Genomic DNA, 17,717 nt, shown 5'->3' with positions numbered 1-17,717 from the left:
TGGCCTCAAAAACTGGAGAGGCAATGGCCCGCCCCTGGCAAAAGCAGTTACCTCACCTATTTTACCTTCAGGTTCTTCTTAAAAACAAGACTGAGAAGCACTATGACTCCGGGATCCAAATGGTTCACCCAATGCACTATTCATTAGAAGCTTGTCTTCTCTAGGAAATTATGACCTTGCATCACTGTGTTAACTAATATGATAATAAATATCTTTTTGAAGTCAGAGACTATCATGTGTAAAATGGTATCAGCTGGTCATGGATAAATCCCAGTTAACGGGAACTTGCATGGATTACCTTTGATCAGCTGGCCCAAAGTTAACAGGATGATCCCTGTCTACACCAACTTCAAAGTCATATTGAACATCATGTTAGTTAATAAAACTACTCAGCAATACCTGCTGGGTTGAAGTGAGATGGCATGAGGGTCCTGGCTTCTGCCCTCTCTACCTCCATTTGGGATGGCTTACACTTGAAAAGATCGTAGGAGGCAGCAGGTAAAGGAGATGGCGGTCCCTGCTCAAAGAGAAGGTGAAAAGATCCTGGCACACATGCACACACCCCTCCCCCACCTCGCCTGAGTCAGTCACAGTCTCATCTTAAATACTATTTAAAAGGATGATCTGGAAACAAATAGAATCCATTACTATCTAGGTCAGCTTCCCCATCTCCAACCAATTTGGTGGGAATAGGCTTTGCCTATTGAATCTTCCACTCCTGTGCCACACAGGGAATGTTCAACCCTTTCAACCAGTATGAAATCCTCTTTGACGTAAAGGATTTTTAGCACATTATAATATGAAGCAGAAAGCAACTATTTTAAAGATGCTTTGTCTTTTTTCTGTAGGCTTCTCTAACAGCTGAGCTGCGAATTAGAAATGCGGCTGCCAAAGAAACTTCATAATTGTAATCTAATTACATTCTAAATCAGCAGCTATATCATTAAACTATAAAATTATTAATATACACCAGACAGCTAGATTCAAAGACAAAGTTCATTAGTATGTTGTAGGAAAGCTTTCATGTTGGTAAATAAATGCTTTCTAATTTAATATTATTTGCATTAAGTCACTCTAAATATCATTAATAAAATTGTATTTCTTTAAATAATTTAATAGACCAAGTTATCTAGCTTTTATATATTAAATGTATAGAAAGATACTTAGAACACAGCTCTGATGTCCCTTCCAGACAATTGACTGCTGCAGCTTCTACACACTTCAAAAAAGCTTTTAACTCTAGTTCCTTAGATCAGTACAAAGCAATTAACCTGGACAGAAACTCCCACTTAGCAGAGCTTGTTGTAAAACCATTGTTGCAAAGCTATAAATTACAGCTTGCCAGAGCCATACTCAAAATTCTGAAGTTGAGAGTAGCAGGTCACTGCAGAAAAACTAAAACAACAAAAGCATGTTCAACAATGGAATTTATTCAGCAAGAGTTTTCATAAAGATAACAACATGAATATAGTTAAATTATCTAATGGTGAGTTTAATTTAAATTTAATTATTTGAGGTCTCAGACAGATTTCATGATTCAAAGATTCGGACCACTTGATCTTGTAGGTTTAAAATAAACTTTGGTGATGGGGAATTTAAAGCAAAATTAAGTAAACCTTAGTATAATCTTTTCTTTGTACATGTCATGGCTCCAGTCTCCAAAAGGTGTAATTGGCTTCATGGAATCTCCAGCACCTACTTTTCCAAGGCAGCCCTTGTCCAACATCTCGTATGCTTCCCCCAAAGTTATTTTAATTTCATTGTCAGACATAGGTCTAGGAAGTCACGCATTGTTCTCGGAGAATGTTCCGTTGGAGAAGATTGTTCTAGACATTTTGCCTTATTTCACTGCCAAAATCCTCTGGCAGTTAGATTCTCTTTTATGATATCAAGAGAATCTGAAGCCACAAAAGGATTGTCTGGCTGTTGTGCAAGGCCTACATAATTCTTTTCTGCATGTCTCAAACAGGGCTGAGACTTCCCTCTTGGATGCCTTGGCCACCAACTTCTCCATCACTTCCCAAAATGTTTTCTCCCTGAATATTTTATACTTAAATTCCAAGGTGGCCAGTCAGCATTTCTGTGAGCTAGCAAGGTTGTCCTGTGGTTTCTCATCCTAACCCCAGGCTGGAACACTCTGTTTGCTTCCCTAATCATCGCAGCACTTTACCTGCATAAAACCTGATCGCTAGTTTCATGCTGGGAAAATGGATTTCATTCACAGTGCCCAATTAAAGCACATCACTAATGCTTTGCCTAAAAGTAACCATATTTGATTATTTAAATACCAAAGTCTAGATATCAGAAAAACATTAATCTTCCTTTGCACACAGAAAGAAATGAGTCTCTGCGCAAAGAGATTCTGTATGTATAGTAAGGACTCAATAAGCACGCAAAAGAGAAAGTAGCAGATCTGAAGGAAGCACACACAAAAATCTAAATTTACGATTTACAGTGAACTGCAGGCTGAATACACTTCAACTCCAAATCCATGAAGATTTCTAAAGAGCCTAAGTAGATATTTTCTCCACTATATTAATTCAGTTTATGAGTTTCCTATGGATCACATATATTCTTGCCTTAATAATAGAGTTCTCCTACAGCATATAGTAAATGGCGGATTTCATAAATATGAAACACTCTATATTTGACTAATTGAGATTGTTTTAACCCATGAAATATTGTTTCCATTTCTTTAGCTGTAGTTTACCTGTATGATATTTTTGCCATATTTTATCAACATTGCATACAGATCTTGTTGGTGAATACGTAGTTCAATATGCAGTAAAATATGTATGTTCAGGAAATTTTGCCAATTAGAATGCTGCCAACAAGTACATGTCACCATCCTTGAAGTAAAGTAAGTGTTCAGATTACTGCAGACATTTACATTAGTTTTTATTTTTATATGTTATGAGCCAAATCCTGCTCCTCTCCTTTTGCCCACAGGAGTAATCTCATTGAAATCAATACGAGTGAGACAAACAGGATCTGATTTTATTTTGAGATCCACTCTTGCCTGCCTTGATCACATGATCTTTATTCACTGAAGTAGTCCCACTGTAAATGGAGCAAAAATTGCATGCTTGGGCCCTTTCTTGTCTCTCTTTTATATGATGATCTTTGTGAGAATTTTTTCTTTTACTCCTGTGTGTATTCCTGTATGATGGCTATATTGGTATTAGTAGCTAAATACTGTTCACAGGAATTATTCATATAAGTTGTTACTGGTAGTTTATCTTGCTATTTATATTGTTCATATATGGGGGGGATGTGTGTTTCCATTCCTTTTTCTATTTAATTATACCCTTTGTTATGTCCTTAAACTCAGATTTTGCTTCTGTGCATCCTCCATGATTAAGGAACTGAGAATTAAAATGTTAGTTCCCTTTAATGTGGAGCTTAAATTTGCTATATTCTATTTTTTTAATATGAGAGTTGAGAGGAAACAAAACATTTTGAGTTCTCACTAGTTAAGCTGACAATGACATGCAACCAATCTAGCCAGGTGAGCGACACATTTTACTAGCTATATCAGGGGTAGGCAATCTATGGCACGGGTGCCGAAGGCAGCACGCGAGCTGATTTTCAGTGGCACTCACACTGCCCGGGGCCAGGCCACCAGTCCGGGGGGCTCTGCATTTTAATTTAATTTTAAATGAAGCTTCTTAAACATTTAAAAAAACATATTTACTTTACATACAATGATAGTTTAGTTATATATTATAGACTTATAGAAAGACACCTTCTAAAAATGTTAAAATATGTTACTGGCATGGGAAACCTTATACATACAATGATAGTTTAGTTATATAATATAGACTTATAGAAAGACACCTTCTAAAAATGTTAAAATATATTACTGGCATGGGAAACCTTAAATCAGAGTGAATAACTGAACACTTGGCACACCACTACCAAAAGGTTGCCGACCTCTGAGCCATATTTTTGTTATAATTTAGCAAAAATCATTCTCAAAAGGCTATCAGTAACCAGAGAAAGGAAAGATTGATTTCTGTTATAACACTAATTCATGCTGTTGACAACCATAACTTGTCATTTGGAAGATGGTAGTTCTGACAATATGGAAACCTAAAAAATAAAAATAAAAATTCTGGTCATGTAATTGTTACCAGAATAACACTGAAATCAAAGACACTTAAGCCCTTTTCAAATTAAAAGGTAGACAGTCTAAGTGTGCTCTAATTACAAATAATTACACTTAGAAATACCTTGTTAGAAAAATATTGAACAGACAAGAGAGTTGCAAATCTGAGCAGAAATTAAAATTCTATTAACTGCTTTAAAAAAAAAGTAAATAGCTGCCAGTTATGTTAGCTAACTAGAAGTGAAGAAGTGATTACAACATCATCTAATAATTGTAAGGAAGAAGTATAGAAGTCTTCAGTAAGTCAAAATTCAAATGGTAAATCCTAGAAACCAGGTTTTTCCATTGTAGTTCAGACATGGAAGGGATAATCCATGCATGGCTGTCCCCCTTCCCGCAAATAAATGGGTGTCATCTACCCCCACTGCACCACCTTCACCATCCCTCAACACCATGGAGGGACCTCTGCAAGGTCAAAGATCTGTGCACTGGGAAGAAGGCAGCGAGCCATGGGAAAAGAGGCAGCAGGGAGGGCAGATAAGACGTGTACATAATCTCCCCACTCAGACAATCAGGTAGAATCCAATGAATGGTTAATTCATCTGAAATTGTATTGACTGTTCTGTAAAGCTCCTCCATGCTGTAGACAACTTCTCGAGTGGGGGCTCCAAGGGCAGCAAGTGACAGAGGGATCCCTGCATGTGTGGTCCCATTACTGCCATGCTTCAAGTGAGCCAGACAAGTAACAAGGAAGACTTGCAGCCAGTACAGGGGAACAAAGAGCCAGCGCTTAATTTCTAATGAAAGAGGTGGTAGGCCTCAAGCAATTTTTTTACTTTCAGAACTGAAGTGGCAAACCCAGAGGTGCTGGGGCTATGAACTGCCAAGCCTGGAGATGCCGGGGCTTAACCCTAGCGAGCTCTGGCACAAATTAAGCACTGCCTAGATCCAGTGCAATAAACCAAAGACGATTACCCTGATTATTCTATAGGGGAACAGCAACCCCAAGGGATCTCCTTCTATTCTGTCCCCCAGGCCTTTCCTGCAGGTTTTTCCACCAAAGGGGCTGATCTAGTCCTGAGTAAGGACGTTGGCTTTTAAAATTAGCTGGTATATACTTAAATTCTCTCTATAGAGCAAATTAACTCAGATATATTGGCCAAATGCAAGCCATTTGCGGTGCTCCACTCTAGTGGCTCTAGGTCACTGTCTTTGTTCCCCTGCACTGGCTGCAAGTCTTCCTTGTTACAGAATAGTCAATACAATTTCAGCTGAATTAACCGTTCATTGGATCCTAGCTGGTTGTCCGAGTGGGGAGATTGTGTATATGTTTTATCTGCCCTCCCTGCTGCCTCTTTTCCCATGGCTGGCTGCCTTTTTCCCATGTGCAGATCTTTGACCTTGCAGAGGTCCCTCCATGGGGTCTAGGGTTGGCAAAGTGGTGAAATGGAGGTAGATGACTGTCATAAACAGATAGCTAAGGGTTAAATGTTCTTTTACCTGTAAAGGGTTAACAAAGGGAACCAAACACCTGACCAGAAGACCAATCAGAAAACCAGATTTTTCAAATGTCAAGGGAGGGAAGTTTTTGGGCGGGTGTTCTTTGTCTTGGTTTGGTGACCCTCTCGGCTCTGAGAGTGATCTCTCTATCTCCAGGCTTTCTAATCTTCTGTTTCCAAGTTGTAAATACAAGGATAGTAAGACAATAGGTTTATATTGTTTTTTTGTATTTACATGTGTGTAGTTGCTGGAATGTTTTAAATTGTATTCTTTTTGGATAAGGCTGTTTATTCATTTTTTCTTTTAAGCAATTGACCCTGTATATTGTCACCTTGATACAGAGACCATTTTTATGTCTTTTTCTTTCTTTTTATATAAAGTTTTCTTTTTAAGACCTGTTTGAGTTTTTTCACTGGTTAAGGCTAAGGAATGAAGGGAGGGGGAAAATCTCTTTGTGTTAGATTTACTAAGCCTGACTTTGCATACTCTCTGGGTGAGGGGAGAGAGAGATTTGATCTCTCGGTACTTGTGTTTCAAGGACTTGAAGCAGGGAATATCCTAGAGTACCGAGGACGGGGAAATCTGGGAAGAGGTAAAGAGGGGGAAGGGAAGTGGGTTATTTCCCTTGGTGGTGAGACTCAGGGCATCTGAGTCTTGGGGTCCCCCAGGGAAGGTTTTGGGGAGACCAGAGTGAGCCAGACACTGGAATTTTCTGGCTGGTGGCAGCGATATCAGATTCAAGCTGGTAATTAAGTTTGGAGGTTTCATGCTAGCTTCTCATGTTCTGAACTCTAAGGTTCAGATCTGAGTAGGAAAAAGTTATGACATGAGTGGCAGTGGTGTGGAAAGATAAGAATCCAGAAGCCAGTAGGAATATTATTTTCTTTTTCTCTGCTAGGGCTTTTAAGCAGAGAGAAAAGGTTTGGTTTTAAAAGGAGCCAAAGAGAATTTTTTTTTCTGTTCTCTTGTTGCAGTTTGACTTGCATATTAAGCAAGGAACTATTAAGGTTGACAAAGGGTCTTTTGTTAAACTATAGCACTCCGATTGAGAGTCAAGTACCCAGCACAACACACATGCAAATAAAGTGGTTTTTCTGGTTTACTTTACATTTAAAAGATTAGCTAGAGGAAGATTAAAAAAAGGCACTGTTGCTAGGCAAACCCCAGGAGACAACAGAGAGCCAGCAGTTCAAACAATAAACACCAGAGGGCACCCCAACACAAGAAAACAGGAACCATGACTTCCAAGGCAAAAATGGGGGCAGAGGTAGAAATCAAAGAAGCAGACCACAGGCGACAAATGGAAAAAAGAGAAAAAGGGGTGGAGCTGAAAGAAAGGGAAGAAAACATCAAACATCAAAAGAGAACAAGAAGCCAGAGATGCAGCCCACCAACAAGAACTGGAAAAACAACAAAAACAGAGTGAAGAGAGGGAAAAAGAGAGAAAGCATTAAACGGACTTGGTGCAGGCCAGGCAGGATGCTCCAGCCAATCCTAACAATCCTGCGCCAATGATTGTTCCACATCACAAGAAATTTCCCACCTACAAGGCAGGTGATGACACTGAGGCCTTCTTAGAAAATTTTGAAAGGGCCTGTCTTGGGTACAGCATCCCTGAAGACCAGTACATGGTAGAGCTGAGGTCATAGCTCAGTGGACCATTAGCAGAGGTGGCGGCTGAAATGCCAAAGGACAGAATGAACGATTATGAACTGTTTCAAACCAAGGCCAGATTTAGAATGGGGATAACCCCAGATCATGCCTGTCGGCGTTTCAGAACCCAAAAGTGGAAACCAGATGTGTCATTTCCCAGACACGCCTACTACGTTGGGAAATATTATGAGGCCTGGATATCAGGAACCAATGTTAAATCCTTGGACGAACTGCACTTCCTCATACAAATGGAGCAGTTCTTGGATGGTGTTCCTGAGGACATAACATGGTACATACAAAATGGAAAACCCAAAAATCTCACCGAGACAGGGGAGATTGGAGCCAAATGGATGGAAGTGGCAGAAAGCAAGAAAGCTACTGTCAAGGGGAATGAATACCCCAGGGGGCACACCGACCATAAACCCTACAACCGAGGGCAACCCAAGACCCCTCCTACAACCCAAGGAAAGCCACAGACGCCCTATTCTTCCACCTCACCAGTCTCCAGTAACTCACCTCGACTCAGTGACCAGTCAGCTGGAAGATGCTTTAAGTGTAATGAACTGGGACATATCAAGGCCAACTGCCCAAAGAACCCCAACCGGGTGCAAGTCATTACACCACCATCACCCAAAAGATCCCCAGGCCCAGATGCCTCTCAAATACCCTTGGAGCGAAGGGAAATTTTGAGAGCGGGCGGAAAGAAGGTTACTGCGTGGAGAGACACGGGGGCACAAGTGTCAGCTATCCATCAATCCTTCGTCGACCCCAAATTCATCAACACAGAGGCCCAAGTGACAATTTACCCCTTCATGTCACAAGCTGTAGACTTGCCTACAGCTGAACTGCCTGTCCAGTACAAAGGCTGGTCAGGAAGGTGGACTTTTGCAGTCTATGACAATTATTCCATCTCCATGCTACTGGGGGAAGATTTGGCCAACCAGGTGAAGCGGGGCAAGAGAGTGGGAATGGTTACACGTAGCCAAACCAGGCAAGCTTCCAGACCCATACCTGTTCCTGAGCCGTCCACAGGAAACCCGTCTGTGCTACCAGAGACCCAGAAAGAGGTAGTGGACCCGGATTCCCTGCCAACAACGGAAACAGCCACAGCGCCTCCAGTCCCAGGCCCGGAACTGGAACAGCCCCCAAAACCAGCACCAGTGCCAGCAATCGCAACCACATCTTCAACCTCACCGCCAGAAGGCGCCAGCGAGCCACAACTGGCAGAAGCAACAGATAACCATACCGAAGAGGCTCAGCCAGAGCCTGAAATACCCCCAGGTGCACCACCGGACAGTGGTTCACCAGCAATGGAAACAACCCCATCACCTACATCGCTTCCAGAGGGACCAAGCCCAAGTCCACAGTCTGAGGAAAAACTGGTGTCCCCAGCCTCAAGGGAACAGTTCCAGACTGAGCAGGAAGCAGATGACAGCCTTCAAAAAGCTTGGGCGGTGGCATGGAGCACCCCACCGCCTCTCAGCTCTGCTCACCGATCCCGGTTTGTGATAGACCAAGGACTTTTATACAAAGAAATTCTTTCTGGTGGACACCGGGAAAAATGGCAGCCGCAAAAACAGTTGGTGGTTCCAACAAAGTACCGGGGAAAGCTCTTAAGCTTAGCCTATGATCATCCCAGTGGCCATGCTGGGGTGAACAGAACCAAAGACAGACTGGGGAAGTCCTTCCACTGGGAGGGGATGGGCAAGGACATTGCCAAGACTCTTTTCCCATGGCTGGCTGCCTTCTTCCCATGTGCAGATCTTTGATCTTGCAGAGGTCCCTCCATGGGGTCTAGGGTTGGCGAAGTGGTGAAATGGAGGTAGATGACACCCACTTACTTTCAGGAAGGGGGAGAGCTATGCATGGATTATCCCTTCCATGTCTGAACCACTGAAGATTTTCCCTGCAGCAGAGCAAAAGGTAACCAGACTATCAGACTATTCAGTATCCTAAAGCCATTTTTCTGAAATGATAGGTTATTAGTGCATTTAGAACAAAGACTTTTATCATTTTCCTTTTATTACACTGCAATATTAAAATTAGTCTCAAGCAGCAGATTAAAAATTGGAATCAGAGTAGGGCATTTTTGTTCTACCTAAACTATTTCTCACTGAAAACATGCCATAAATGCAATTAATTCTGAACGTCTATATGCACCTCACCTTTAATGCTACTGAGAAGGACTCTGTGGGAAATAACTACAGTAGTATTTAAACAAATTCATCATTGACACTAATAGTACATAGCAAGGATGCATTGGTTGGGTTATGGACACTCAGATTTTAAATTTGTATATAAACCTGAAGTGTATGACCTATATAAAGGTACTCTCTGCAAAATCCCATAATTACATGTCCTTCAGACTTTGACTATATTAATCTAAAAGTTCATTGTCAGAGTTCAGGGCAACCGCACCTGTATACCCCCTCCATAGTCCAGCAAGGGCATCCCCTCCAAGTTCCCCTCCAGATCCACAACTGTTACCTCTCTTCAGCGGAGATCCACATCTCTCCTGGTCCTGATTGTGGTTTTGCCAGGCTAAACAACTCCCAGCCTACACTCAGTTATTCCCAGCAAGACAGACCAACTAAACAGGCCAGCATTTGCTCTTGGCTTACTCTTCAAAATCAGTGAAGAATGTAATTGCCAGCAGCTGTAGATTAATACACAGCTCTTTATAATCAAGCATACTTTTTCACAGGACACTCCATTAAATAACTCATATATCAATGTTATTCCTCACATGCTAGAAGACTATTTTAATTTGAATAAACCTATTTCAGAGTTAGGCATCTTATTTTCTACTCAAACTAATATACATTCACTTGTCCACACAATCGACTGGTTGATCACAAAAGAAATTAACAAAAGAAATCTACAAACCTAGTTTAGGAAGTATAACTATTCAAGCATGGTTTTATCTAGAGTCCGTGATGTTTGAGAGTGTTCTAAATTTGGTAAAATTAATTATTCCATCCATATTACTTAGATTGCATTCAAAGGCATGCTAGCTGCTTTATAGATATGAAGGAATGGAAGTCCCTGACCCAAAGAGCTTTCTGTTTTAGTAATCCTTAATTGCTTTTACAGTAACTCATCAAATAAAAAACTGAAAAATAAAATAGAATATTCCTGAGAAGCAGAAAATACTTCGGTCAATACCTGAAATCTTTAAAATGCTTAAATGAACTTCCAAAATATGGTAAAGTCATTCAGCTACTGTTTTAGTTCACATCATTGAACTCCTAGGCATGCCAAATGACTGTAAGCCACACTTTACAAATTTGGGAAGTCTTCGTCCCAACTGTTGACAGCTTTAGATTTTTTACACACGAGCCTAAAGTTGCTTGTGCTCCCTCCACTGCCCCCACTTTCCCCTGGCATAAGTTCCAAACACTGATTTTGTGATTTGTAAACCATCAGGTTAGCAGTACAACTGGCAACCTATATAAACTAACTTCCTGTTCCTAGGAATGGTTGTGTGCAACAAGATCATTCTGGCAACCGTGACTGAAACTTCTTGAAAGATTCCAAACCAAAGAAACACGCTTAAAAATAGAACTTTTAAGCAAAACCCCTTTATTTTATACATTAGCAAATAAATCAAATAAATAAATAAACAAAAAAGGTATAAGATAACTAAGGGTACGTCTTCACTACTGGCCATATCAGCGGGTAGCAATCCATTTCTCGGGGATCGATATATCGCGTCTCATCTAGACGCAATATATCGATCCCCGAATGCGCTCCTATCAACTCAGGAACTCCACCAACGCAAACGGCGGTAGCAGAGTTGATGGGGGAGCCACAGACGTCAATCCCATGCCGTGAGGATGGTAGGTAACTCGATCTAAGATACTTCGACTTCAGCTACGTTAGTCACGTAGCTGAAGTTGCGTATCTTAGATCGATCTCCCCTCCAAGTGTAGACCAGCCCCTAACAGCCACTTAACCATGTCCAGAGTGAGCAAAGCATGACTTGGTGATAACTGGGTACCCGATGAATCCTCTTAGCTGTTTGGCACATTGTATAGTGATGCTTTTCCTACATCTGTTTCACCTTATTTGAGTTATGAAGGATCACAGTTAAACAAAGAAGATGCTAAAAAGCAGACAGAAGATACAACTAGTGACCTTTCAATTGTATTCTGGTCCTAAGTTCAGCCAGACTCAGCATGATCTTTGTCACCTCTTCCTTCACCTGCCTGTTAATTCCTTAACTGCTTAACCAGATAGTTCCATTCAGTGTCTCACCAAGACATTACGTGACAATTTTTGCCCTTAGATACATGCACAACATCATCATGTGTGCAGCATCTACCAGATTCAGTGACAGATGTACACACCTCCATGAGCCCGAGGGCAGAACTCTTAAACAATCAAATAGACTGAAAAAGGCTCAGACCTCATTTGAAGAGTCAAAACTCAAAATTATGAAATTTATGGTTTTAAAATTTTTGTCAAAGATTCTTTGAGTGCATACACTTAACCTGCAAATCTAGTGACAAAACTAATCTGGACATCGTGGTAATCTATAAATCAACAAAAGTTTCCAAGTGGTACTGCCTGGCATGGTGAGAAAGTTCACAAAACTCAACAAGCCTGATTTTCCTCTCACTCATTCTGGTTTCACTCCAGTGATTTCAGTGTGATTACTCATGATGTATACCAGTGGAAGCAAATGGAGAATCAGACTTGTCGTCCTGGGACAATTCAACACCTGCAGATGATGCCTGTGATACCATAGCCCAAAACCTCCCTATCCAAAATAGGTAACCTCCATACCTCTTGCATTCAGCTGGCAATATCCTAACTTTGAGCTGAGTATGAACATCAGATCAAGAAGCATGCCCTACATCTTGGTTAGACCACTTTCTCCTCCAGGAAGAAATTAGAACTCTCCTAAAGAAACTACCACCATGGTCCACCCCTAGGATATTTTGCACTCTGGCAGAATCCAAAGCTTACAAAAAACAGAATTTTTACAAATTTTATTAAAAAAAACAACAAACAGATTCTGCTTCTGCCCTATTATTGATACAGACAAACCATGTCCTTAAGAACTTATACAGACTGTAAAAAAGTGACATGGAAAAAAACACAAGCCCAACATTTTTTCAAAAAAGTCAGTTTAATCTAATCTGAGCCAGAAATAATATAATGTCTAGAATTTGATTCAGGTTTAGATAGTTTTTTCTGCAACCTACTTGACTTCAGACAACCATTCAAATCTAACAGTGAGTTTTCTGTGTTCACAGATCTTAGTTCACTTTCAGTAAAAAAAAAAATGCTGTACATCATGAATCTGTGGTGCATAAATCATCATGCAGAACTGGCAGTGTCAAATTAGAAAAGTCCCAGTAGTAAGAATGCTACCATTGCAACCAAAACTAGCCATGGATTGGCCCCTTTTAGCCTGGAATAAGGTTATTACTCAAGCATAATGGAAAATTTGAGAGAGATAAGGGATCTTCTGCCATAATGCAAGACTACGGTAGAACAAGCCCACCAAAACATAACATTTTGTTCCCCTTTCTTTAACCTATAAAAAACATTCTACACAATCATCATTCTTAGCGGAAGCGCTTAATTTTCTTATAACAAAGAATTTGCTCTCGTAGGATTGCTACTATGAGGCTATAGCAGTAGCTGGGTTAAAAACACTCACTTTAAACTCCTGCTTTCAGCTTGAAATTCAAATGCTTGTTCTTAGCACAAAAGTTTGGTATAAAGACTAGGATGATAGTTAGTTTAATCTGTAACCCTTTTATATGTAAAACACTATTGTGATCTTCCCCAGCAGGGATCACACAAAAGAAAGCGAAAACAGATAAAATAGAAAGGGAGGCAGGGACAGAGATAGTGTAAAGAAGGTAGGAAAGAAAAAAACAGGATGGTGAAACTGAAACTAAATGCAGCCATAGCAGTGAGCCCACTGTCTGGAGACATTTTTCAGATAAGAATTAAATCATCACAATTTAAAAGTGCTCACAAACCATTTATCCACTTCACTTGTTCCAAATTTAGAAAAGCCACCTACAATCATATCAATGGGGACAGAAAAGTTAATATTACAGACTGAGGTTGTACATTACAATTATCAGGTAAACTATGATCAAGATGCAAGTGTACAGTTAGGGCCAAATCCTAAATACTTTATTAATCAGTGTGTCCACTGAAGTTGGTAGGATTATTCATAGAATGAAGTAAATGGGATTATTTCTTTAATACCAAATTTAGGCTACATTTCAGAAATACAACTTCCTTTTAGCTCTTCCTTGAGTTGTCAATATGTGAAGTGGGATGGAAAAGTGAGGGGTAAGGAAAGGCAACTGAGTAAGTCAAATATTGTTTTAAAAAATGCACGTCAGAGCAAATTACAGTAGGTGATGTTTTGGTCTGGAGGGGTTGTGGGCGGATAGAGGTTCTCTTTATTTCACAATGTTCCATTGCTGAATCTAGACAGTTACTGTATTTGCAGTACTCAAAATAAGGCAGAGTTCACAAGAGCACCTTTTCCCCAGCAGGATCACAGGAATAGTTTTTGAATTTCTCTTTTAAAGTTACACTTTCATTACAATGAGGGAGAACAGGGTTGGGGAGGAAGAGTCTGAAATACAAAGTTGAGAAAAATACTATTTAAAATTAAAGAACATTAAAAAAACATTTAAAATTAAAAAACATTACATTTGGCTTTCTGAGGATGCACAGGGTATCTCTGACCATGTAGCCTTACTAATACAGCAGCCAGGGTTCAAAACAGGAAGAAAAATGTATTGGGAATTCAGTATGGGAGGGATAAAGCCAAAATAGAAATGAGCACTGCAGAATAAGCCTATCTGATTGAGGTAAGACTTAATTCTGCAGCACTCATTTCTTCTTTGAATTTATTCCTCCCAGACTGAGTTCCCAGTACTTTTTTCTTTCTGTTTTGAACGCTGGGTGCTGTATTAGTAAAGTTATACTGTCAAAGATAGCCTGTGAAGCCTCAGAAAGCCACACAGCAGAAAACAGTCTCCTTTCCCATTCTGTTCCCCTCTCCCCCCAACGGCTTTGCCAACTGACTAGTTTACAATACTGTTTGCACCTCCCAGTATAAGCAGAAAGTATTTCAGATATGTGAAGCTGCTAAGCTTTCAACTCTGTCATCATGAAGTATGAGATACATCACAGCAGGAGCAATGGGTCCTGCACAGGCTTTCCTCCTTTCCTCCAGTATAAGATAAAGTTGAATTTGGTGCAGGGGGAGAGAAATCAGATGTTTGATCTCAACTTAAAATAATCCAATTCCCCATCCCCTACAAACTACCATTAGATAAAAATAAACACAGTAGCTATTCTCTGACTAAAAGCATCACATGTATCAATAGATAAAATAGAAAGGGAGGCAAGGACAGAGATAAAGTGGTCTCAAAGTGGTCAGATATCACAAGACATTTTTTAAATATGTACCTTGCAGTTTGTCTTTTCAGTTGAGGATTTTCATCTGCAAAAAATAAAAATGTATCACTGATCAGTGAGACCTGTTTCTCCCCTTCCCCTTCTTCAAAAGGAGATGATTCAATACAAACCCCACCCTGGCAGCCAGACAATAAAGCTGCAAATAACTTATTCTGATCAAAGCCCCATCTGCTTGGCAGCAGCAATTCAACTGCACTTGTGGTTTTTGTATGACTGCAGCTTCTGAATTGAATGATCCTTTCATTTAGATGGAAATTTAAACAAAATATGGTAATTAGCATCAACCACTGTGGCTTTCATGGCTACTATCTACAAAGAATTCTCTAATAAAAGGACTTTCTTGCTTTCCCATCCAATTACATAACATTGTTGAACAATATAATTTAAATTTAAATCAGCCAATTATTTTTTTTAACGTCAGTCAACATTGGCCTTTCTGCTTTAAACTATCTACCAAATGTTAGTAACTTCAGTTAAATATCAATCTTAACAGAAACAACCTTGATTTGATTCATTTCACACTAAGGCTGTGTTTAATGTTACAGTTTAACATTATGGTTGGAAGCATAAAACCACCTTCCTGCATTTTGAAAAGAAAGCAACACTGCATGCAACGTAAAAAATAAATAAATAAATAAATAAATCTTTGCTAAGTGATAAAATTTCAATAAAACATAAAGATGCAAACAAACAATGAGGCATGTTAAAAATGAGGGGTATGTAAAACAATAATCAATACAAATCTTAAGCTCTGCAGGGACAATCTTAACCAATATAACCCATTTTAAACTGGTTTAATTAAACTAGTGCAAGTTTTTGAGTAGAATAAATCCAGACTCCCACCCAAATCCCTGATCATATTGAAGTCAATTGTGGAAGTTTACTGGTTAATTGTATGAAAAAGAATTAGTGGCAAATAATATTTTAAAATCTGTGGCTGGGGTTGGACTTGGCCACTTCACTCCCCTCAGGCTGCTTTAAAAAATTCAAACTTAAAGATTTGGCTTTATAGATTTCTCTCTTTCCCCCTTACCCCCTCCAACCAAAAATCACAATATAGGTCAAACAGGTTAAAAACAGAGGGTTGGAGGGTGGAGTTGGTTAGCTGCTTGGGCTGCATTTGAACTCAATGGGAGACTTTTATGTAACTAATTTTTTCAAATGATATAAGATCTAAAACTTTATATTCAAGAACTGGAACTAAAATACCTGAATAACTGCAGTCTCTCTCTCTCTCTCTCTCACACACACACACACACACAGTATTTGTTGACTAATGTTGATGCTAGTTTTCTTTCAAGGGAGGGATTGATATGTTTATGATCGTACCAGAAAAGTATAAAACGGGCTTAATTTGAATAAATGTTTTGCAAGTTACAGACCAAAACTATAGGCTTCTCTGCAAAGGAAAGCTTTCCCAGTTATACTGATAGAGCTGTGCAGGTATAATTCACTTGTGGACCCTTATTGCAGCATAAGGCGGCTTTTTTGCAGTTTAACTAAACCTCCCTTCCAAGCAATATTAGCTGAATTTAAAAAGTCACTCTTATACTAGAATAAGTGTCCACATGAGGGTTTAATAACTATATTGGTTTAAACTTACCCCTTAGATTATACTAGGAAGCCCATTCCCACATAGACAAAACCTCTGCCAATAAAAGTTAATTCACAACTCTCTGCCCTCCTCAAAAGAGCTGTCTTGAGACAGTGAGTTTTCATGTATTTGGATAATGCAATGATGTTCATTGTCCTATTCAATCTGAACTGTATCTGCAAAGTTAACAGAGTTCAGTAAATTAAGACCCAGCTATTCTATTTGTATAGCAAAGAACCATTTGTTTCCAAGAAGTGTTGATTGAAGAGGCAAATGACATTTTATGCAAGCCACTTGTTGGTCATATTTCTACAGAACACTCTTTTTTAATCTTGGGGTCAAAACTGAATGTTAAAATAATAAACAATTAAAAATACCATCCTTAAGAGTCAAGCCTGAAAACTGAATCTGCTTCAACAGCATGACAACATCTTCATATGATCATGCACAAATGTGACGATAGAAATAGCCCATAAAGAACACACCTTCACTTATCTCCTCCTCACCACTGCAAGCAGAAGGGAGGAGGAAGCTGAACTGTGGGCTGAGACTTAAATATAGCCATTAAGAGGCTGAACTGAGTCTTTATAGCTTTCCATTGAGATTTGATTTCCAATTTTAACCAATTCTTTTATATTTTATTTATAAATATCAAAGTAGAGATTTGCTGTGAATTAAATATTTTTAATACATTCTTAAATTTGCAAAACACTGTGGCGATGAGGCTACAAAGAATTAAGACTAGGGTTCTGATCATCATGCTGCCAGTGTTGGTTCAGCACAGTGGAGAAACATAGAGAGCCCATGTTTTAGATTAATCACCTCTGGTTAAAGTGGTGACGGCTTTTATTAAATGTGAATCAGTATTCTTGTCATTAACAACATAGATGAATTAGCTGTAACTTTAACTATGAGCAAAGCCTTTAGTTCCGAAACCTCAAAGTGGACAACAGTTGGGTCTGCACTGCACTACCAGATACGGACTACAAAGAAAATATGCTCTTTCCAACAGAAGGATATTGAACTGCAGAAACAATTCACTTCTAGAACTAAGGGGCACTGAGATAGATTAAGAAGGGAAGGGGAAGGAACAGGAGGCAAACACCTTTCTTGGACATGTCCGACAAAGACATACAGAGAGTGACATACTAGAATCCTAGATTCAAATCTTAAACTTGAATGTCTGAAGTTAGGCATCTATATTTATATATAGGTACTTTGATTGATTTTCAGAAGCACTGAGCAATCGCAGCTCCCCACTAAAATTCAGCACCTCTGAAAGTCAGTCTACATATTTTAATGTCTAAATGTGGAAACAGATACCCAAAATTAGGCCCTGTTAGGCTGAGAAAGACAGTATGTAATGTCTTCCAGTGGTTTTATTGATACTCTTGTCAC

At 39.5% G+C, this 17,717-nt stretch overlaps 1 protein-coding gene across 1 annotated transcript in view; it reads right to left on the bottom strand.

Annotated features, from left to right (window-relative positions):
- Positions 1 to 14,750, bottom strand: part of SPSB4 (splA/ryanodine receptor domain and SOCS box containing 4) — a 234,099-nt gene extending 219,349 nt beyond the window's left edge. Inside the window, exon 1 of the mRNA XM_030576193.1 lies at positions 14,717 to 14,750. The gene's annotated coding sequence lies outside the window, so the exon portion shown is untranslated. The remainder of the gene's footprint in view (positions 1 to 14,716) is intronic.
- Between the last annotated feature and the right edge of the window lie 2,967 nt (positions 14,751 to 17,717).

Source organism: Gopherus evgoodei, chromosome 9 (assembly GCF_007399415.2).
Source record: "Gopherus evgoodei ecotype Sinaloan lineage chromosome 9, rGopEvg1_v1.p, whole genome shotgun sequence".
Taxonomy (NCBI): Eukaryota; Metazoa; Chordata; order Testudines; family Testudinidae; genus Gopherus; species Gopherus evgoodei.
This window is presented reverse-complemented; position numbering and strand designations above follow the sequence as displayed.